Source organism: Corvus cornix, chromosome Z (genome assembly GCF_000738735.6).
Source record: "Corvus cornix cornix isolate S_Up_H32 chromosome Z, ASM73873v5, whole genome shotgun sequence".
In the NCBI taxonomy this organism is placed as follows: Eukaryota; Metazoa; Chordata; class Aves; order Passeriformes; family Corvidae; genus Corvus; species Corvus cornix.
The window spans coordinates 29600835-29625062 of record NC_046357.1 but is presented as its reverse complement, the minus strand read 5'-3'; the positions used below and the strand labels follow the sequence as shown (position 1 = coordinate 29625062).

The window sequence follows — 24228 nt, the reverse complement described above, 5'->3', positions numbered from 1 at the left end:
TCAATCTAACTATTATTGAGTAGGATGAGTTTAATTGAAATGCTTTTTAATAACAAATATACTTGTTAATAGTAGTGTTATGCTTGGTAGCACCAGAGTAAGTAATTTATTTGCATACCAATTTATTAATTTTGATTTTCTGGTCTTGTACTTCCCTTTCTTGATTGACTAGAAGGAGGTAGAAATCCCTCCCAAGATCAGGTTATTCTGCAACAATTTCAGAAGACTTGTGTTTGTATTAGTAAAATACTTAATTTGTCATTCTTTCTTTGACCATTGGCCACAGGAAAAGTAGCCTAGACTTGTATAGGCTTGTATCAGGTGTAGTGTAAATGGCACCGGACCAAATAAAAAGGAGTCTGGGTGGAGCAGTTTTCTTCAGTTCACCTTCTTGCTTGTGAGAGTCTTTCAAGCTTTGATAAAAGTCACCAGAAGCAGCCTGCACATTGATCCATGTGGTATTAAGTGAATCTTGGCACTTGAAGGTTTCATTTCATTATCTTGGAAATACATAGGTGTAAAAAGTACTGCATTAGTTGGAGTCATTTTTAATATAACATTTTAGGGATAATCTTAGATATTGCCGCTGGAAATTGTTTATCTAAATTTGTCTGCTCTATTCTCTAACAGTAATTCAGATTATGTAAGGTTATTTTGCTCAGACAATAATAGCTCTTGGGTTGTGTGATTTATGATTTTATGACTAAAAATGGCTTGAATTTGGGCAAAGTTTTGCAGATACAGGGAGGATAATATCTTGTTTTGTTTCCCATTGGTTTTGGTGGTTTTGGCTTTTCTTTTTTTTTTTTTTTTGGATAAAGATGTATTTTACCATGGCCTTTTTTTCTAATTTACTGAATTTATCAATGTCATGGGTTGAAAATAATTGTAGGACTAATTCTGTATATAAGCTATTCTGTGATCAAATATATAAATTGATTACAGTCTTCAAATGCAGTATTTTTGTGGCTTCCCTTAGGGAAGAGAAAGTACATCCTGTCCCCATGCTTCAGTTCCTCTCTCCATTACTTCACCAAATGGGTCAAATTACTTTCATAGTGGAACTTGATGTACACTTCCAAAGCCACTGCTCTGTCAGAGCATTTGTTCTTCAGTCACAAGCATTAGCTGGCAATGAATTGAATTTATGGAGGTGTTTGGAAAGTGTCATAGATTTTTTTTTTTTTTAATCTTTAGAATGGGAAATCTAGAGTATATGTGAAAAGTTTCTGGAGTCCCCTTCTGTAGATTCCATTATTAGGCCTGATGTTATCATAAGATATATTCACTGTAAGAGTGAAGACAAGGGAAAAATGAGCTGCTTTTGCTTCTCCCCCAGATTCCTTAGCCATTTATGGCTTCCCATGGTAAGTAACCTTTTTTTCGACTTACTCATCCATTATCACCATCTGCAGAATTCGACAATTTTAGCATTCAAATGGAAAAAAACCCCCAAATTCAGCTCTTTTCTCCCAACTTTAATCCAAAACCAAAGGAATGAACTTTTATTTTCATTTTCCTCTGAAATTAATTCTTTCTAGTGTGAAGAGATCTACATACGGTAAATCCTGAGAACAAGAATTCTTTCAGATGCCCAGGATTTGCTGTGTGGAGATCGCTGGGAGACATGGTCCTTTCTGATCTTGTCAGCCAAACTTTTACTGGTTTGTTGTATGTTTGTTGTGTTGATGAATGTTGTGTTCTGAAGAATGGAGGGAGACAAGTGTCAGTGTATATGCCATCTATTAAAAAAATATTACATATTTGATAAAGTTGGTAAGTTAAGTTATTTTGGTTATCTCTTATGGCATAGTTCAGTCACCAAAAGAAGGTCTCTTGGTAGTTGCAGAGAAGGACCAAATTCAAGCCTACAGATACTAGTAGCAGGCTGCAGTAGTTAGTAACTAGCACAGAAAGATTTTCTTCTCTTTTTACTGCATGTCATACATACATTTGAAATTTCTTGTAGCATTTAAAATTTGTTGTAGGAAGCAATAGGGGTCTATGAAAATGATTTTGCTTTAAAAAATTCCTGGGGGTAGTTTAAAAGTCTATCTGGAATACAATTATTATGATAAGTAGCAGAGATTGTGTTTATTTACTTATTCCTTGCATGGACTGTCAGACTGTTTAAGCTGAGCCTTTTCAGAGAGTGGTTTCTTTCTGCAGTTTTTGAACAATTTCTGTCGATGTGCAGCTGAAAAGTTTTGGTTGGTAATGGCTATCTCTTTGAATGCTAATTATCAATTCAGTAAGTTCAATGATATTGCTAATGATGGATACCTTTTCATCCAGAATGAATAAAAGATAATTATAAAAAGCTGTGGCTCATCAATGAGTTGCCACTGCTTTCTAATTTGCTGCTTTCTGATCTTAAACTGTGGATTAGGAAAGTTTATCAGTATATCACAGAATCATTATGTCCATGTGAAATGCTGTCATGACTCCTCACAGCACAAAATCTGTTTAGCAATTATTTGTCTTCTTTCATACTAGTCTTCCACATAGGTGTCTCCTTTACAAAAAAAAAAAAAAAACCAAACAAAGCAAAAAACCCAACCAAACAAAAAAAGGAAAGTTGAATTACTTTTCCATTCTTTTGCAGATTTTATTTTTTATTAAGTCTATCACTTTGTTTCACCTGTCTGTTAGTGCTGTCCTTTTTACTTGAAGTTGGCAAGAGCTGGCTGGTTGTTCAGTATCTGTTCCAACTTCTTTATTTTCACTTACAATTTCCCATTACCTATAAAAGTTGACATCAGTGTCTTGTTTTAAGGGATTCTGAGGAGTTTTGTGGAAAGATCTAAGTGCAAAACAGTCAACTCTTTTTTGGACTAAAATTAAACTATTCCAGAGACTGTAGGGTACCGTTACCAGGACTGGATAGGGAAGAGCAGTTTAACTTTTGCACTGGTCAAGTATTTGTTTTCTGTATTTGTGACTTCAGAGAGACAGGCTTCCGTTTAGCAAAATGACTATAGGCAAGGCTGAAAAGGGAAACTTCTGCTAGCTGGAGTATGTGAGTCTTTTGTTAGTGTTGCAGCAGGTGCTTGTAAGAGAAACTGGTAACCACATACTTCATTCAGTTAAGCAGCTGGTATTTGGCAATTTAACAAGTGTTTCCTTGGCTACTCCTTCCTGATTAAAATACAACTCTTACTGAACATGAGGAAGGAAATACAGACTATCATTTTGACAGATCTTAATAATGTATGCTGTTAAAACAGCACATTCTGTCTGTCACGCAGTTTGGTGGATGTAGCTCTCCTTACACCTGCCTTTTTTCCTGAAGAGTTTCTCCTTGCTCTTCCACTGCATTAAGCCTGTACTGCCATAAAGTTGCTTTCATCAGTAATTTGTGCTAGTATCTGTTAAAATAAGCACCTGATGTGTAAGAAAGTTTTGCTTCCAGGTGGCCATCTCTGGCAAGGGGAGTGAACAGTACCAATCAGTAGTTTCTAAAGCTGCAGAAGTGAGTTTGTCTAGGCTCTTGCACAAGTGAAACTAGCCTCATGGTGAGATTTTGTTGCTTTAGTAATTTAGACCTTTCATCTCCTGCATGCTGCCAAGCAAATTTTCTCCATTTTAGATAAACCAGCAAATGTCACACCACGGCAGTGATTAGGTCACAGCAAAGAATTCAAATGTAAGTGCTGAAGCCTCTCATGCTTCTGTTGTCCACTATAGGCAGTGTTCTTCACTGACACTGAAAGACAAGATAGTGATGGTATAATGGTGTTGCTCTCCTTTTTGGTTAGAGTTTGAAGAACTATCTGTTAATAATGACTTTGATGCAAAGTTTGGAATGATTGATATTCTGTATGTACTATCAGGTTTTCTTGAGCTGTAACACAATATTAGATTATGCAATGAAAAAAAATCTTAACAGTTAAACTTCACAAATCTTTTCTTTCTGCAACATTGACAGTGAAATATAAAAACAAACCCAAAACCCGCAAACCAACCAACAACCTGAAACAAAACAATCAACAAACCTTGAACCAAAACCCAGCAAAACAGAAAAAGTTTTGATAACGGCAGATACTTTTTCTGTGAAGTGTCATTTCATGGTGGAAGATAATGCATCTTTTTCTGTTGCTAGACATTTAACTTCTTCCCTTCATTCCTACATGCATGCAGAACACCAGATCTAATGACGACAAAGAAATGAAAATAAATAGAATGTGAGGGCTTTAAAGGTATAATTCTTTCTACAAGTGTAAGTTTTCAAACACTCTTATCCTGCTGAGAATATTTTGAGCTGGAAAGTGGAGTCATCCTCATTGCTGAAATCGTTCAGACTTGGAAGTGTAGTAGTTGTTTTACATGATCACGCATAGCAATGTAAAGAAATTTCAGAGATGCCACACTCATGTCTCTGTAATTATTTCATTAAGCCTGCCACAAGCATGAGCGGAATCTTTCCTTCATGTAATGGAACCGATCCCAAGTACAAACATAGTAAGACAAATTCAGAAACATGTGAAATGTGAGAGACATGGCTGATGAAATCTAGTTATGAGTATCTTCTGTGTTCTGGTGGAAGATACTTTCAAATCTCTGTGCTGAGTGCTGGTTCCAATGGATACAGCAGAACCTAATTGCTGGAAGGTTGGAAAGGTTTAAAAAAAAACCTCCTGAGATGGCTGGGTTAGTAGTTTAGGGCTGCTCTTAATATTCCTGTTCGATTTAATATGGTAAAAGTGGTATGTTCAGCATGTCAAAATCAGCTCAGAGCTTAATAGCTAGAGTTTTAGTGTATTGGAAGAATGTGGTTTTGTGCTTATTGCATGAGTGTAGGGTTTTTTTGCCTGGTCTTTATAGTCCTCTTTTGTTCAAACTACTATTTTTCACTTTCCTTTCTATTACCTGTTAATGTGTCCATTTCTTTCCTAATTCCTCTCAACTATTCCTTCTACTCCAAGCCTACATGCTTTTGTTAGTCTAATGTCAGCCTTCCTTTTAGGCTGTTTATACTGAAGGCTTTTACTTGAGTGCAATTGGTGTAGGTACAAAGAGAGAAAAGGAGAGTTCTGCTAGATTTGATTTGTCCAGGTTGCTGGTTTTTCCCTGTCTTTGTAGGGTTGACAAGTGCTTATTCATTGCCCTTGATTCTGCAGAACACAGATGGGCCTAAGGGGTTTTTGCACAGCTGAGGAATAGTGTCTCACATTTTTTGGACAGTTCTGCTGCTCAGTTGCAGGCTGATGGAAATGGCTTTTGGACCTTCACTACTGGCTGTCTGCTGTCTTTCAAGGGATGTTCGTCACGTCGTGAGTGGTACTTGAATGAAAGATTTAACCATGAGAAATGTGTGCAGTTCAAGCCCTGTGGGGTTGACACTGAAGAAGGGTCTGCTAGAGTAGGAGAGGATGCTGCTTCATGACAAGTGCACACTCACTAATAAGTGATGATTTTTTCCTGGTATATTATTTTGCTTGCAGTGACTGACAAGTGTGGCTTTATCCCAACTGTTAATGGGTTAATGTATCATTGAAATTATTTGTGTGTCTCCTTGTTAAAAAAGGGAAGCTTTTAATAGTGTATTCTAGCATATATTTAACAAGGCAAAATCTTCCAGTCTTTGTAAATCACACATAAAATCCTCTTGTGGTTTAACCCCAGACAGCAGCCAAGTAGAACCCTGTATTATCAACATTGTTCAGCACACATCCAAAACACAGCCCCATACTAGCCACTGTCAAGAGAACTAGCTCTGCCCTATCCAAAACCAGCAGATTCCACCTGTTATTCCATACCATTTACATCATGCTCAGGTATCACACTGTTCAATACAAGCTCATCAACCACCATTCCCCTTCCCACCCTTTGATAAAATACCCAGATGTCATTCCCTTTGTCTGTGGACCACTCCTGAAAAATGTCCATAAAATATCCTTTGAGTTCATTTACTCCATGACTTTGGGCTACATCTGTTATGGTAGTCACTCCAGATGGGAGAGGTGGTGTGTTACATGGAATTACTGGGCACCAAAGCCAGCTCAGATTGTGTCACTGCTGTGCTTGGACTTCTTGTAAGGCTTCTCCTCCATTGGTTTGAGTAGTTCCTGTTATATTTATTCCTGTAACGTACAACTCAAATAATGGATTATTGTAATTTAATGCTATATCCATGATAATCTCCACACCTGGTCCTTCTGGATTTATAGAGTTGAATATTGCAATGAACTCCTCTTCTTGTCCCCAGCCTAGCTGCAGCAAGGGGTTCCTGTTATACTCCACCATTAGTGTAGTCCGCATTGTAGTCCTCCCCAGGCTGCAAGGACACAGCCTGCTTCACCATGTTCTTCACCACAGGCTGCAAGGCAATCTCTGCTTCCCCTACTCCAGTGTGGGGCCTCACCAATGGGAGACAGTTCTCCTTGAACTTGTCCAGTGTGGGTCCTTGCCAAGAGCTGCAGCTGTTCATAAACTGAGCCAGTGTGGGTCGCCTGTGGAGGTCCTGCCAGCAAACCTGCTCCAGCATGGGCTTGTCACAGGGTCGCAGCCTCCTTAAGGCATTCACCTGCTCTAGCAGGGGCTTTTACGTGGGCTGCAGGTGGATCTCTCCTCCATCATGGAAGCGTTCACACCTCACAGTCTCTTCAACTCAGCTTCAGACCGAAGTTCAGCCTGTCAGCAGAGAAGCACTGAAAACAGCAGCACTACCCTGGCCATTTGCCAGCCCAGGCACACTGACATGGTGTTACCAAAGTGTTCCCAGGCACAGTTCAGTAAGGCGAGGAACAGCACAGCAGTACAGAAAGCAATGAAAGCGAAAAGTGAGCACCAGCAAGCACTAGGCTCTTAACACATGTCAGGAAAGCAAGCCCCATGGCAAGCGCAGGAGGCTGCTGTTTACCAGCGAAACAGCACTAACAGCTATGTATTCAGTCTGATAGATCCCAGTGGAATCTGTCATTATCTGGAACCCTTTGTGTCCCATGTCAGGTGCAAAAAAGGACTGCCCTGAGCAGCCACTCAGCCGACCCCCCAGAGCGGAATGGGGGAGGGAATCGGAAGGGCATGCTCTAAAAAAACTCATGGGTTGAGATAATGACACTTTAATAGGGAAAGCAAAAGCTGTGCACAAAAGCAAAGAAAACGAGAAAACAAATTCACCACTTCCCATGGGCAGTTTTCAGCCATCTCCAGGAACAGGGCCCCATCACGTGTAACTGTCACTTGGGAAGACAAACGTCATCACGCCAAATGTTTCCTTTCTTCCTCTTTCTTCCCTCCCACTTAATATACTGAGCATGATGTCACTTTAGCAATTATATTTGTTCTGAGAGAGGACAAAAGGTGGAAAATATTTTGAAAACTGAAGTTTCAAGTCTTCAAGTTAAGAATTGAGGGAATTAAAGGCTGAAAGAAATGGAGGACTGAACATCTGTAGGTGGAAAGAAAAATAGCTTCTGTGCTCTATTGGTTAAAATTCTGCTATAATATTTAGTATGAAATAAATAATGCAAACTATCAGGTTTGTTTTCACATCGTGAGAATTGTGTCTGGGTTAAGAAAGCTGCAGCAGCAAGAGTTCAAAGGAGACTGAGTGTGTTGTATCATTGCTGCAGTTTATATCTGAAAGAGCTGAATGTCAGAATAATGGGAGAAGTGTGTGAACAGAGTGCATCTTAAAGTCCTCCTAGGCTTTCAGGAACAAAAGAACGATTTTGCAAGGCTCCTTTATCATTTGAATTGTATGGTATGTAGATAGCTAATGTTATGTAAGTTACTGGCTGTAGATTTGAATCCAGAAAGAATCCAGAATACCTGCTAACCACTTGAAGGTTATGAGGCAATTCTAGCAACATTTGCTTGTCTTCTGTTGTAGCAGCACAGAGGCAATCATTGGACAGATCAATGAAGTTGAAAGCTTTAGTCACAAGATTTTTTTAACCAAAGGATATGTAGTGTCTCAGGCCCTTTCAAATCTTTGTTTGATTAATTAACTGCCAAGTGCTGCTATCTGGGCTTAATCTACATGGGAATGTGACAAAGTGATTGCTGGTAAAACGTGCCTTCAGCTGAATTGTAGCACCTTCCTACTTCTTACCTGCTGGTAGCTTCTGGCCTCTCACTACAGATTTCCATTTTAACAGCCACTCTTTTACTGTTCTGCCAGTGTACCTGGACCACTAAGTGGAATCAGGTGACTGAAAACCTGAATTTTTAACAGCCTTTTAATAAAAATCAAGAGGAATTGTCTTATGACAATTATATGAAGATTCACCCTCTCTTTTTCAGAAACAGTTGATAGAGTTGTTTCTGATAGAGGTCTGTGACCACCTCAGATGAAAGATGTAAAAATCCTAGCACTCAGGTTATCGTACAGTTACTTACTAGGGATACACATTTTTCTTGTCTTTGTTAATAAGTGGTTAATTTCTGGGGTTGTAAAATTGCATTTATGTAACTAGATGGTTTTATTGTATGGTTTGGATTTCTCAACAACAGAAGTCAAAACATACATGTTTAAGTGGAAGGAGAAAGGCAAAGATCACCAAAGCTTAAAGATTTTGAGGAGTTGATGGCACAGGTCCATAAGGCTTCTTGCTTCTTTGCAGTAAACCTTTCAAGCCCTGGTTTTCTTGTCTGGATGGAGTCAGGGCAATCAGTTCAAATGTACACCATCAGTTCAATTGACAACTGCAAGTCATTTGTTGTTGTGAGTTGCCCATCTGTTCTGCAGAGGTCTTCATAATGAACATTACAGTCTGTTTCAGCTGTGGTTAAGACCTTAAATTACTTTCTCTGAAGTGCATGGATATTAAACATTCAAAAAAGTGATGTGAGATCAGGTAGTAAAATCTCACTGAAGATTTTTTTCTTCATGAGATTCAGGGCTGGTTTTGATCTCAGTTTTAATTACTGGAAGCCAGGGATCTCTTGGTCTCCTGGTCTGTGTGAAAAAAAGTGCTTTTTAAATGACTCTAAATTCTCAACAAGGAGGATGTTGGAACATAATCTTCCAGTGTATGACAAATGCATCCATAACATTTTGTCAAGACTTGATCTGGGATAGCAATCCAGAGTAGTCTTCAAAAGCCTCCTGCCTCTAGCAGTGATTTTGATTTCTGATAATGAGCCAGATTTTATTTAGAGAAGGTCATAGTGTGTTCATTACAGAAAATGAGTTCACTTCTGCAATAATGCTTTGCTTTCATAGTATTTTAAGACTTTAAGAACTTTGACACTCTTAAGATTGCTTCCCATTTTTATCCATGCTTGTAAATGCATGTTGATTGGAAATGATCTTGTGCCCTCAGCACTAAAAAAGGAAATAGCAGAATGTAAAGCGTAGTTTGAATGTAATTAAATCAGTGACTCTTTGTCAGAAGTTGGAAAATGTTTAGTAGGATAAAATCTGGCCAGACAGATGTTTTTATTCAAGCTGTCTTGCAGAGGTTTATTTATCTGTTGTACAAATACTCTTCTGTGTCCTTGTATTTGTTACTTTGTTCTTAGGACTGTGTCAAGACCTTGTTATGAGCATCTCATGGTCTGAACAATTAACCAGGTTGTAATTGGAAGAAGGGTCTGGAAAGCACTTAAATTAAGAGTTTTGAAGGAAGTGGTTTCACAGGCTGTGGAGCCAAGCTAGTGGTGTGTTGCTGCCAAACAAAATTCAGTTTTCACCGTGCAGTACCTCCTCTTTGCTTGAGTATTCTCAAGTTCTCTTGTTAACCTTCTTGTGGGTAAGTTAATTAAGCAGTCCAGCAGAAGACCATCTACAAATTTGAGTCATTCCCAAAGCATTCCTAAGCTTTGAAACCACCTTTCTGGAAGATGCTGTTTTAATGTGACTCTATTAGGAGGTGCTTTGAACAATATAGTGATGAAATTCTAAAGTTCTGCTAATCAAGACAAGCTAGATGTCAGTTAAGAAAACATGTTTTCTAATGTAAAATGCAGCAAAATATTTTTCTTGCAAGGAATTTTACTGACAATGTAATTTATAAAAGCTTTTCTAAGCAAAGTTTCATTAACTAAATTGTATTTTAAATGTATACCTTACTAGTAGGACTTGGTGCACATGCAGGTATTATACAATAAACCACAAATACAGCAGTAAGTGAATTTGATTTTAAAAAATCCACCAAAATAAAAACAAAAAACAACTGCAATACTTTAGAACTTTGAGACCATCAAATCGTGTTTTTTAGTTGGATTATATTACAAATGCGTCAGACTCTCTTAGGTTTTCTGTTACCATGTGAAACATCTGCTCTGAGGCAGTGTTTCCTCATTTTCTGTTGCTGTAGTTCTCTGTTTATGCTGCAGCTGCCTAAGCCCTACCAGAATGAAATGGAAATGGCTTACATTACTGTTACGTGATTTCAGATAGATACATTGAATGCTTGCTGTTAGTGAAAGCAACTGTGTCAAAGTGGTTTCTGTGGAGGGCAGGGTACTGGCTGGGCTGAAATACAAACTGTAGGTGTTTGCATGTGAAAGTCAAGTGAGTTTTAAAAACCATGCCCTCCCTATTAACAGATGAGTACAAAAGTTACGAAGAATAATTCTTTGTCCTATGACTCTTTATATTTAATACCTTTTTTCCTGGAGATGGTACTCAGTCTATTGGGGTGTGTAAAAGAAGGGCATAAACTTCTCGGCAATAAAATTTCATCCTATTTCTAAATGGGCTTAATAGTGTAATAACTGACATTATAGTTAAGCACACATCCCTAATTTCAGTGATACTGAGTGCAAGCACAGCAGCCAAAACCAGTACAAGACAAGGTGTTTTGTTGTTTTCAAAACCTTTCTGTCTTGCCCTTTCTTTCCCTCTCCTTCTGTGCTGCTGACTCGTGCTCTGGCCACTACATTACTTCTCTCAGAAGTTAAAAGGAGTGAATGGCTCGGAAGGCTGGAGCTAAAAGTGAAAGAATCCCACTTCCCTTAGTAGCTGTCACTGCAGGTACAACAAAACTTTAAAGTTTTTGTGCTGTTGCAGTAGGGCTACCTCGTGTGCTCTCAGTCTGAGTCTCCAGATACACTGCTGCTCATTGCAGATCTTTTGCCAGACACTTTTCCTCCCAAGATGCTGAAATTCAGTTCAAAAGCTTGGAATTCTGATCCCACTGATTAGAGTCTCTTGCTAATGCAGTTCAATATCTTGCATCTGAAATTTGGCTAGTTAGCCATGTGCCTCCTAGTGCCTGATGAAGAAAATGTTGATGTGGGAAAAGCATGTCTAAATTACAGGAATTCACAGTGCTAAATATCCCTGTATTTTTGTGGTAGTATGCTTACTGCCATTTTAAATGTCATTCTGGAAACCGTGAAGGGTTTAATAACCTTTTTTTCCCTTTATTGAGGTTTACAGATTAGCTTTATGATATTAATACGTAAGACCAATACAATTTAGGAACACTGTAGCATGCTGCTTTTGAGATGACTATTTGGAGACAAAATAGTGAACCACTATATTAACAAACAAACAAAACTCCAAACCCTAGTATCCTAATACACTGCAATAAAATAATGGGAAAAAATTAGCCATTCTGAAAGTACTCTGAGAACTGGATTAATCTTGTGTTTTGTACATTTTTGGCTAGCTACAGGAACACATGGTCTTTATAATTAATGTTTCTTTCTCTAGGATGAATGTTTTTTTCCAGTAGTCAGCTCTTCTTGCTCTTCTTCTTTTTTTTTTTTTTTAATCCTTTTTCTGTTGTAACAGCAGCAGTCTTTGGATTAGTTTCAGTAAATTTTGAATATTGATTTTAAGATAAGACAATTCTACAGTGAAATTTGTATTGTAACTTACAAGCTTAAGTTAAAGCACTGTAACTGCACTTACTGTAGCTTTTTAAGTTAATACTCTGATTGAAAGAAAACTGAAAGTACCTATAAAAAATCTCATATAATGTATTACTTTATGTTTATTATCATGTTTTATTTCTGATAAGAAATGCCTACCATCTGTTGCCACTTGAAAAGCTTCCTATTGATGAATTATGGGAATGTGATCTCTTCCATAATAATACTTCCAGTGTGTCTTGGGTGGATGTAATACATATTTATCCCTTGTCTGACTCTAAGAAATGTTGAGGCAGTGGAAAAAGTGGAGGAGGAAGGATATGGGGAATAACACACTGGGGCTGACAGTTGTGATGGTAGGTGGGAAGCAATCAAGTAAGTAGGCCAGGTTGTTGCATTTAGTGTGTATGTACATGTTCCTTACTTTAAAAATCTGCCATTCTCTTATTTTTCACTCTTACTGCTCTTCTTCCTAAACAGAACCTTTTAAAATGCCAGCTCTGATTTAGTATTGGTGCTTTATACATATTAATATAAGGCAATTTTTAATCATCATTGCTTGACGTCAGGAAAACCTTAGTCTTGAATTTCTTTGCACTGTGTTTGCTTTTACCTTTAGAGCTGAAGGCAGCTAATACCAAAATCTGTCTCCAGCTTCCTATAGAGAAGTGGGGTGCTTAATTTCTCTGCTCTGTTGAATTCCCATTTGTACATTTTAAATGCACTTTCATTTTCTTTCCTCATGACATAGTCCTGCAGCAAAACTCTGTAGTGGGCTTCTATAGTAAAGATTTTGAGATGTTACAGGTGGTCTTTATGAGAGGGGTTTAATAATGGTTGTGCTGCAAGTCAGAGTTGAGGGTATGACATCATTTGCATTTGGTTTTCTGCAGCTGGCATACTGAGAAGAAAAAAACATTTATTGTCATTTTCCTGAGTTTGCTGTGACCTTGCTGTATCAGAGGCACCATCTTAGAGAAACTGTAAAAGCTTGAAACACTGTCTGGATCATTAAGCTAACTTCACTTTTATCTCCACCATCTCCCACTGTCTTTAAGTAAACAAACAAGGTGCCTGATTACATTTCTACATTATCTGAAGTATTAGGAGTATTACAGATGTTTAGGAACATTTTTCTAAAGCCCACCTAAACATAGTCCTTAGATAGTTTGCACATGTGGTTTCTTTACAGTGTATCTTTAATTTAAAGAACTCTTTCTGTTTTTCCCTTGTCTTGTAAGTAACAGTCATACAGCTGTCTTAGATCAGGATGTGATAGGTGGATATAGGAAAAACATAGGGTTTTTTTAATTCATACTGTGTTCTGATACTTGGTCCAGTTTCATGCCATTCTTCCTTAATGTGTTCATCTAGAATTGAACATTATTTCAGAAGATGCGGTACTAGCGGCTTACAACATTGCACTTAGGGCAGACTGGCTATTTAAGTTGGCCCATGATAGGTTCTGGGTTAGTCTCTATCTGATTATGGCTGCAGTAAACAATGTTTGAAGCTTGTGCTTTCTCATGTTTGGACGGAAGGCACTGTCCATCTGTCGCTGGGGGGTTTTTAGACTGCTAAGTCTTGGCATCTATGCGTTCAAATCTACAATAAATCAAATGAAACTCAATATTTATTGAAAATTAAATATGAAACTCGGTGCAGGGATTATGTCTTTCTTCTTTGAAGCGTTCTATTATGCTATCGGTAGGTGAAGATGTAGATATGTTTTTAAAGTAGAGTTAAATACTTTGTATAGCAACTCTCTAGTCTTGCCATTTTTCTGACAAAAGTTTATTGTCTTTAGTTGATTTTATCAGAGAAATAACAGTTACTTACTTGATTTTCAATATATCTTCCTTAATTTAGTGCTTTATAAGCGTCTGTTGTCAGGTGAAAATTTGAAGAACACTAACTTTGATGATTTCAGTATTTGTTTATCTCTTTGGCTGCAAACATATTGATGGATCAATTTTGAAACCATTTTTAGCTAAAATTTGACAGGCAGTTGCTTGACTGTTCAGGAGTCTAATGTGGTAAATTAATTTTAATAAAGACTCCAAATCTAAGCAATGTATAGGAAAAAAGATTGAAATAAAACCTTGTATCAAAATGTCATTGTGTTCAACCGTGGTATTAAACACATGTCTAGGTAAATGAGATTTTTAAGATACTTGGAAAACTGAGATTGAATGGTTCTTGTTGTTGTTGTTGTTTGTGGTGATGGTTTTCTGTGGGGGGGAGTGTTAAATTTATTTTTAATATATTTAACATTTTAATAGTACTTACGTCTTGTGAATTTTCTAAGAAAGTTAATTCCTGTGACAGCTGGGAGGAGGTGGTGTTTTATGTTCCTCATTTCACTCTTCAAATTGAAATGACAGAAAATGTTATCAAAATTTGTGTGAAGGGGTGTGGGACCCAGTTTTGAGTCACTCAGTCACTTAGACTTCAACTTCATTGCTGTTTCTCCTGCCTTAATGAAATCCTTCTTTTCTTCATGATGCCTTTTACTAATGACATGTAAGACAGAAATTTTGAACATCTTTGTGGTTTTGACAATTTACTGCAGAGCCTATTTAATTTTCTCTGGACAGAAACAGGTGTTTAAAGGAGAAGTACCAGATAGATCAGCCTCTCATTGTACCATAAAAGAAAACATGTGAAAATACGTGAATAAAGAGTAGATGGGTAGATTTAATGCTACTGTGCCCTGATTATTGCTTCTACTTTATCTCAAACATTTGTGTCAATTTTTACATGTCATTTATCATCAGTGCTGTCTTTTACTTTACATTGAAATGAATGAAATCTGTGTAAAAGTGAATGTGTTTTGTTTTGGGGTGAATATTTAAGCCACCTTAATGCAACTCTTAGTTAATGGTGTGCATACACCCCAGGTAGTTTCTCTTTAACCAGTTAGTCAAGTCTCCTCAAGAAAAGAGACAAGTTCTCTTGAGTGTAATAGATTAAAGAAATAAATACTGCATGGTTATTTTCAAGGATGTTTTCATGAAAGTGGTGTGATATGGAAGACTTCTTTGTTTTGTTATTACCTGATAGCTGACATTACCATTAATCATGGTCCAAGTTCTCTAAAATAACATGGCAAACTTAATTTCAAATCAGTTGGCTAAAGGTCCTATTATTTGTGCTTTGGTTGACTTGCAGCTTTTTGTCTTTTGATCATGAATGTGAAATGTGAATTGGCTAGTGAAGAGTAAGAATTTCTAGCCTAAAAATATGTTTAGCATAAAGCTTATCACTGAATCAGGCTCTGGGTAGCAATACTGAAGATCAAGTTTATACTTACTATGTATAGGAAATTTTACTACAGAAGTATTCAGATAGAGCTTATTTGGTTGCCAGGTGGTTGCAAGGAGGGAGCTAAAACCATTTCACTCATTTGTTTAGTTCCAGAACCAAGACTAGAGATGAAAAAAACCAAATCAAGAAAAACTAAACAGCCTTTTCAGTTACCAGCTCACATAATCACTTTAAAACTAGGATCATAAGCTTTGATTTTTAAAAATTTTTCTCCAGTATTCTTGTGGCAATAGTAATGCTCTCATATAAATTAGAAATTCTAATATGTCTGTCTCAAGGATGCTTTCACTTGCTGTGTGCAAAATAAAGTGGGTTTTTTGTCCTTGGTTGGTTTTTTTGAGTCTTTTTTTCCCTTTTTGTGATTTTGTCTAAACTGTGCTTGAAACAAATAAACTTAGACTTGGGGAGTATTTCAGGGAGAAAAATGTGGTAGTCTAGAGCTTTAGTACTGGCCCAGTGTTCTTCTCCTACCATCTTCCCTTTCGTTTAGTTGTGTTCTCAGACTCTGTGAATGTGTTCTGTAGGCAGTGTTCTTGGAAGCAGTACCTCTGACACAAGCATGCAATAATACGAGACACTGGGAAGAAATCTGTAACTCTCCTGCGTCTGCTTATAAAGTTATACCTGCTAAAGAAAGTTCCTGATTTATTAAGGAACAGTGAAATGTCCCAGCATCCCCACCCACCTTGTCCTCCCCAAGTACTGAGATATGTTAAAACAAAATAGGTGTTGATGCTAGCTTGCAGTAGGAAGGCATGGGGATTTTCTTTCTAGTCACTTCATGAAAGGTTGGTGCATTCTGATAACTTTTATATAGGCCTTGTTTGACCTAGTTTTTAATCTTGATTGACTGACCTGATCTCCTTCAGTGACAAGGTGACCTCCTTAGTGAATGAGGGAAAGGCTCATCTTGTTTATATGGACTTAGTAGAGCTTTTGGCACCATTTCCCACAGTATTCTGGAGCAACTGGCTGCTCATAGCTTGAATAAGTGCACTCTTTGCTGGGTAAAAAGCTGGATGGATGGCCAAGCCTAGAGACTGGTGGGAAATGGAATTAAATCCAGCTGGCCATTAGTCACAGGTATTGTTCCCAAGGGTTTAGTATTGGGGCCAGTTCTATTTAATGTTTTTGTCAACAACCTGTACCAGGGGATCAAGTGCCCCTTCAGTCAGCCTGCAGATGACACCAAACTGGGTGGGAGTGTTGATCTCCTGGAGGGCAGGAAGGCTCTACAGGGGTTTCCAGACAGGCTAGAGTGATGGGCTGAGGCAGTGGTATGAGACTCAGCAAGGCCCAATGCAATGTCCTGCCCTTGGGTCACAACAACTCCATGCAGTGCTGCAGGCTGGAGACAGCAGAGTGTCTGGAAAGCTTTTCAGCAGAAAAGAACCTGGGGGTGCTGGTTGACACAGCCAGCAATGTGCCCAGGTGGCCAAGAAGGCCATGCCATCCTGGCCTGTATCAGCAATAGTGTGGCCACCAGGACCATGGCAGGGATTGTCCCCCTGTACTCAGCACTGAGGCCACACCGTGAGTTCTGTGTCCAGTTCTGGGCCCCTCACTTCAAAAAGAACATTGAGGTACTGGAGCAAATTCAGAGAAGGGCAACAGAGCTGCTGGGGAAGGGTCTAGAGCACAAGTCCTATGAAGAGGAGCTGAGGGAACTGAGGTTGTTTAATCTGGAGAGAAGGAGGCTTGGGGAGAACTTCTCACCCTCCACCTGAGAGGAGGCTGTAGCCAGGTGGGGGTCAGTCTCTTTTCCCCGGAAGCAAGTGATACAAGAAGAGGAAGTGGCCTCCAACTATGCCAAGTGAGGTTTGGATTGGATATTAGAAAAGATTTCTGTGCCTAAATAGTGGGTCAGGCATTAGACCAGGCTGTCCAGGGTAGTGTTGGAACCCTGAAGATATTTAAAAGATATGTAGATTGGCACTAAGGGACATGGTTTAGTAATGTGCCTGGCTGAATCCATAGTCCATAGAGCTGGCAATTAAAGTAAAGTAGGTGAGTGTTACTGACAAACCAGCCAAGCTCACCAGCATGGACAGGCGTGTGTGTCTTTAAGGGGGAGATTGGGAAGAACAGACTGTTGGGGTGACCAAGTGAGTCTGGCTGGCTGCCAGGGACACAGCAGAATCTGGAAGTCTCCATGGTGAGACTGCTGGTGAATGTGTTGTTTACATTTATTTTTTTCCGTTTCAGGGCAGTCCTGTTTTCTGTGTTATTAAGATACAGCTATCTGCTTTATTGAAGGTAGAGTACTGGTGCCATCTGGTGGTGGTAGTACATTCCCGGGAATGAGAAAAACGACTTGTGAGGAATTCCGTTGAGATCTGAGAAATTGCTGGCGTGATACTAAAAAGAGTACATGGATTTATTTGCTGCCTTAGCATGTAAATATGCTGTTGAATTGGGTCATAAAAAGCTGTACAAGTATTCATAACTAGTCTTGCTAGAGCAAATTTAAATCTTTTTTTCTTTCTGATCAACAGAAAGGTTTGTTTCTAGTAGTTTCTTTTACAAAACAGTGCTTTGCAAATACAGCATAAGTTTTATTGGAGCTTACAATATTTTAAAACTCAGTTTGAAAGACACATTATCCTCTGTTATTGCATTTTGCTAAACCCAGCACAAACTTCTCACTGCTAATGTTTGAAGTCACTGTGCCCTTTTATAAGTGGCTTATATATTGTTTCAAAGTAAAGTTCAACAGCTGACAAGAGTACACCTGACAACAGTTGAAATAAACAACTTTGGTATCTGAAGCCAAAGCAACCACAATATTGTTTTCTCTATCCTTTCATCTGTTGAAAATGTGTCCTGCATCTTAAGTTGCTTACCTGAGGTAATATACTCATCCTTCTTTTGAGTACTGTACAGGCTGTACTGACATTGCTAGCAATGAAAATAGGGCTATGACTTCTTCTCCAGTTCTCTTGAAGTAAATTTCTGACTGATAAGTATCCTGCCCTACAGTGGAAAAACTTGGAAAAGAGGAAGGTACTTTATTTTAAGCTGGTGAGGCTTTTTAATTTAGTTCATATAGCCATTACTCTTCATCTATTGCAGGTCAGCATATTATTCCAATAAGTTACTTGTAAATAAATAGCCTTGTAGAACAGAGGTCTATATCTTCAGTCATTAACAACCTCTGTCTTTCTGCTACAAATGATTAGTATAACAGACTATTTTTGTTTTAATCCAGCTAGTTGAAGAAGACAAATTCTGTGCTTGTATTTCTTCATAATCTCTGACCTCATGACCAAACAACACTTTACTTGCATTGTGATGGAAGTGAGAGTTGGACTTAGTTCTCTCATTACAAGGTTGTGCTCACAATATTTTAAAATTCTGTCTTTATGGAATAAGGTGTTTGCAGGCCTTTTTAGCTAGTGTAAATTGTGGAATTAAATAGAAACAGCTATTAAAATTGAACATATGTAATAGTACTTAAGAATTTAATGTTAATATTTAAATTAATATTTAAAAAGTTAATTTATTGAAATTTATTGGTCATCTTTGGGAATAATGAAACTGATGGCCATAGCAAGGGCTTTATTTTTTTCTACACTTCAATTCAGCTCATTGAAAATGTAGGTTTGTCTACTGAGTTTCACCAGTGTGTAGCTACTAGCAGAAGTGAGATGCTTACGCCTGATGTAAGCCACACGATCATAAGCATCAGATTTGAAAATTGTCTTTTCCACACTGAGTTTTGGATCTGAACAAAGTTCCATTGTTGTAATGCTTTGTTCTTTGATTGCTTTAAATACAGTGTCCTTATGAATTGAGATACACCTGCTGCTTCCACTACTTTTGTCATTTAGCTTTTGGTGCTGTATGACTTCAGTACCTTTCAGTAATTATTCAGCAAAATTGTTATTATTTGCTACATTTAGCTGTTTTCCTCAGGCTTTCCCCACTGTGAGCATTATACTTCTGCTTTTTAATGAAGTAACATTACTGTACTATGTTTCAGCAAAAGAAAAATGTGTATGCTTATCCTGTTAAAATAGCAAGGTTGTAATGGTTTGTAAATCTGTCAGGCATTCACTTCACTTCTGGATTTGTACCTGATAAGAATAACTTCCTGTTTTGCTTTACAAAGCTAGGTGGTACAAACAACAGTTACAGTTTGATGATCTGAGAAGTTGTTAAGAGCTGTCATAGCACTTGAGAAATCCTTAAAGAAAATATTGGTACTCCTGACTTATTACAGGATCAGTAGAATAATCCGCTTCCCCAGTCTCCAGCAACCATCTAGATCTAAAAAAAACCTGAACTTCTGTGTCTTTAGTTTTCATAGTGCATCACTATCACCCTGTAACTAGAACAGGAGGAGTATGGTGATGATTTAAGACCAATTTGGTTGTTGTTTTTATTCTCACAAATTGAGTGGTACTTCCTTCTTCCACATGAACCAAAGTGTAACCTTGTCTTCTTCCAGCAGTAGTGAGGGAAGATGCGTGACAAGTCCTTCCGAAAGACTGTTACTCGAGTTTATGTTGTGATGTGCATTTGGAATGGGGATAAGCCTCTGAGCTGGTTTCTTTAGAAGCAGTGTCACTGCTCTGTTCTCCACATTTTGCTGGAGAAATAAATCTTTTAAATGACAAAGTGTTATGGACTTTGTTCTACTGTATGAGAGGCTTTCTGTCCTCAATGGGGATTTTTTTAGGGAGTTCCAGAAAAGAACATCTCCTGCAACTCTGCATTGCTTTCAGTTAATAGTTATTTTTTTTAACTTTTTTTTTACTTTGAATTCAATCAAAGAAGTTCATGATGGAACTGCAAAGAGATTTTTATTGTCATTATTCTGAAGTTTCTGTCAAGTGCTATCATGAATATCTTGTTTTGTCATTGTTTTCATAATTCCCTTAGCAATATAACAGCAAAATCAGTAACTACAGGCTATGCCTTTGATTTTTTCAGAGCAGGAAGACAGAACTAGTAGTACTCTTTACCTGTCTCTGTAACAGCTGAATCTTCACTGTGTGAATCAGTTAGAAAAACTGTTTCTTCTGTCAAACTTACCTATTCATGTGAGATTGTATCACCTTTAGCCAGAGAATAAAGGTCTTCTTTTTTATTATTTTTTAAAATATCATTTTATTCTGGCAAATACCTAGAGATTCTGGAAATACGAATTATTTCCTTTGAAAGTATTTTTGGAAGATTAAGATACAGAGAGCAGATTACTTGAAAACATAGCTTGAAAACTGAGAATGCTGCTCACCTGAATGTACGCCTTCAATTCAAAATATTTTCTTTTCTTACAGACTGTCTAGTCCTTCCATTGTGCTTCAAGGTTTCTGCTTACTTATTTGGTTCTTTACCCTGTCATTTTTGAAGATAATGAATTTCTTTTTATTTTGTGATCATGTGTAACAGGACTTCTTAGTTTTTCGAGTAATTTTCCTTGTCTTGTAGGAGACTGTGCTAAATCTTTTTTTCTTTCTTTTTCCTGAGGATCAATTTTTTTCCCCCCTTTTCTTGCTTACAAGTACTTCTGCCCCATTGTTATCTTAAATTAACAGACATACCTAAATACTCAGGTGAATTTAGTGGGTGAGTCTTTTTGGCAGCTGTATTTTGAAGAATTTTGGATGTTAACTTTCAGACTATTCTTCTGTCTTTTCAGGTCTCTGGATGGCAGACTCTGAAAAGAAATGCTGTTTTAAGAGGTATGCCTCATGTAGGCCAAAATATTCTGGAATGGTGTCTATGTAAATGATAAGGCTGTACTTCTGAGGAGTCCCTCTGCTGATCCTCTCTGTAATCTTGCATGAATAATAGTTTCAGTGCTGACATATCTCTGAAATGTGAAAGCTTGTACAGAGATATGCAGGCTTCTCGGTGATACAGTTTTAATAGACAGGCCTGTAATATTTTGCTTAACTTTTTGCTTGATCATCTGAAGAGAACATTGCCTTAGTGGGTGAAGTGGATGAAGCGCTAACAAAACAGGTTGACTTTCTGAAATGTGCATATCCCCTTCCAGCTTCTCCCGACTCTGTGTATGTGTGTGTGTGGTTGGTTGCCTGGTTTTTAATTGGGAATATAGCCCAGATGCTTTTGTAAATGTCCTCACTCCCTTTTTGGTGTGTTGTAAGACTTCCAGACAGTGAGAGGCTGACACCATGCCAACAGTGTGGTTTAAAATAATGTCAGCTGGAACCAAGATGAAGAAACACAAATCTTTTTGCAAATGATCTTTTTTTCATGTTAGCTGAATGTTTTGGAACATTTTCTCTGTTTGGGGTTTCATGTTCCAGCACTGAAAGGAAGTGTCTCTTGTCTCTTGTCTCTCCATTGTTGTATGTTGTTTCTGAATAATTCATTGCTTGGCAGCTGTTAAGAAAACAGTCTTTTCAAAATGGAGTTCTTCTACCATGCATTTCAAGCAGATGTGGTGGCATATATTAGAAAAGCAGGCTTTGTCTTTGTAAGAGAAAGATTGGTCTGAGTATTTTCTTAACTTTTTTAAACAGGATCTCTCAATTCTTTTTAGGCACTTCAGAGGGTTTTGTATTTCTATAAAGCAGGACAGTGCTGATTCGTTTTGTTCTGCCTCCAAAATAATAACCAGGATGAAGTACTAGCAACTTGGATTAAAAGTGGGTCTTCAGCTATTGACTAAGATTTTGGTGTTGCTCTTTTTTATTCAGTGTTTACAAGAGTCCTAAGGAAAGTGATGCTAAGAATTAGGGAAGATGTTATTTCTGTTTTCAACACAACCTGTGGACAGAAATCAAGATGAGGGTGCTGCACTGCTCTTGGAGGTGCACACTTGTAGGATGAGAGGCATCATACCCAAGTTGCAATGCAGGAGATTCCTAAGAGACAGTAGGAGCATTTTTTGCCTGTGGGGGTGGGTCAGGCTCTGGAACAGGTTGCCCAAAGAGACTGTGGAATCTTCGTTGTTGAGGGTTTTCTGTGCAAAAAAGGAATAGGCCCACATTTACTCAATTTAAGTGGGCTTGCTTTGAGTGCAAGTTTGGATTAGAGCAGCTTGGAGAGATTACTCCGTAACATTATCCTATGAATCTATGTAATATGCTGCAGGGATGCTTTTTTTGCATTTCACATTTCCTGTAAAAACAGCTGAGGCTCAGGTTGGTGTGTTTTGTTATGTCTTTTTTGGGTGGGTTTTTGGGGTTTTTTTGTGGTTTTTTTTCTGGTTTGGTTGTTGTTGCTTGTTGGTTTTTTTGTTTGGTTTTTTTTTTTGCTTGGTTAGTTGACGAGTTGAGAAGAGTTTTGTGATTATAGAACTGAGGAGTGACTTACTACTATTCCAGCAATGTGGTTTTGAGGGAGAAGAACGGTGCTTTGGCTCCAGCGTTCTTTAGTTGTCTAAGTAAAAAATAAGACTCTTTAAATTTTTTTAATAAATGTCACAGTTCAGTCAGTGGATTGAAAGTTTCAAAGTTGTCTGCAGTTCTTAAAGTTTGAGAATTGCTTGTGGGTTACTATTTGAGCAGGTAAATCTCAGAAGAGCTAACAATTTAATTTAGAAGAACTAAGGAATTTCTGTGTTACAGAGATTTGCCTTTCTTGGCTTTGGCTTTCTAAAAACTAAATTAAGGTATGGTATTTTCCGTTGTCTGCTAACTTCCATGGAGGTTTAGTGGTAGTCTGAGCTTCACAGTGTTCAAATGAGATATTAGGTTTGGAACATGATATTGTAAATGTTCAGAATTTGGTCTGTCATCAGAATTTGCCTGTTTTTATATAGAACGGCAGCTTTCTGTGAAACTTTTGCTTCTGAACTTGACTGAGCCTGTGAAAAATTCAGAAGCTCTTGAGCATGCGTCTTCTACACAGTGGTTGATGGGTCACGTTACAAAATAAGGCAAATGCAAATAATCTCTTTTAGAACCTTGCTGTTCTTACTAAATCCTGCACAGTCTAGTGAGTCTCTGTAAAAAAAGAAGTGTCAATTGGGAGATACGTTTTTGTTCTGAATTTTTAAAAAATATTTTTAGGCAAGAAGGTATCAGCCTAGGTTGTGCTTTGGAAAAGTAAACTTATCATCTCCTATTGCTTCAGGCTGGTGTGTGTGACTTTAATGTCAACCCGATTCTTTGTGTTGTCTTTTTACAGCAGCCAGTTTTAGATGTTGAGCTCATGCTAAATTCTTTGAGTTAGTGTCTCTGTGTGATAATGATTGTGTAACAGTCGTAAGCAGCTTGAGATCAGTCAATATAATAAGAAGTTCAGCTTGTTTATTACATGGATAGGCAAAGGTGGTGTGATAGTGCAGTAAATTCGTAGGATTGTATGATAACTCAGGTTAAAAAGACATCAGGAGATCATGTCCATCATGTCATATGGTTACCTGCACTAGGACCTGAGGGAATGGCATGACCCTGTGTCAGGGGAGATTTAGGTTAGATATTGGGGAAAGGTTCTTCACCCAGAGGGTGGTTGGGCACTGGAACAGGCTCCCTGGGGAAGTGCTCACAGCACCAGCCTGACAGAGTTCAAGAAGCATTTGGACAATGATCTCAGGCACATGGTGGGATTGTCCTGTGTAGGGCCAGGACTTGGACCCGACAACTCCATGGGTCTCTTCCAATTCAGGAATGTTCTAAGTAGTCCAGCTGCTCAAAGCAGAGTAAACTGAGGTCAGACTAAGTGGCTCAGTGTGTTATCCAGATACCTGTGCTTTTAAGCTGCATGGTTGCTTGGAAATGTGTATTTGGAGATGGACTTCTAGACTTCTGTGGTTTTTGTTTATAAGGTTAGATTACTTGTTTTGGAGGTATGTGAATTAATTTTTAGCTTTCTTTTCAGCATATCACTGCTTCAGAGATGGGAAGATGAGTTTTGTGAAAGAGATCACCTGGAATTCAGATATGAAAAAATATCTCTTTTTCAAAGGGAAGGTGTTTAAGGGAGACCTGGATATGTCTAGAAAATAGAAAAATAGGTTGTGTGATTCTTAGTCAAACTTCATGTTTTGGATGTTGTGTAGTCTTGCTGTTTAGTTCCAGTTTGTATGAGATTACTGACATGGATTAATTGCATGTGCAGAAGCTGTCAGTAGCCTAAGCAGAAGGATGTCCCTTCATTCAGAATTCTTCAGAGGAATCCAGCACCTGGTAAACATGCTTTGCTTCTTTT

At 38.0% G+C, this 24228-nt stretch overlaps 1 protein-coding gene across 5 annotated transcripts in view; it reads left to right on the top strand.

Moving 5' to 3' along the window:
* Window positions 1-24228, top strand: part of PCGF3 (polycomb group ring finger 3) — a 56322-nt gene that overhangs the window by 6986 nt on the left and 25108 nt on the right. For 2 of the 5 annotated variants that reach the window (XM_039566622.1, XM_039566621.1), the window contains exon 2: window positions 20744-20786. The exons of 2 other annotated variants lie outside the window; for them this stretch is intronic. The gene's annotated coding sequence lies outside the window, so the exon portion shown is untranslated. Of the gene's footprint in view, window positions 1-20743; window positions 20787-24138; window positions 24207-24228 lie in introns of all 5 variants that reach the window. One more of the 5 variants, XM_039566620.1, reaches the window with a different exon arrangement.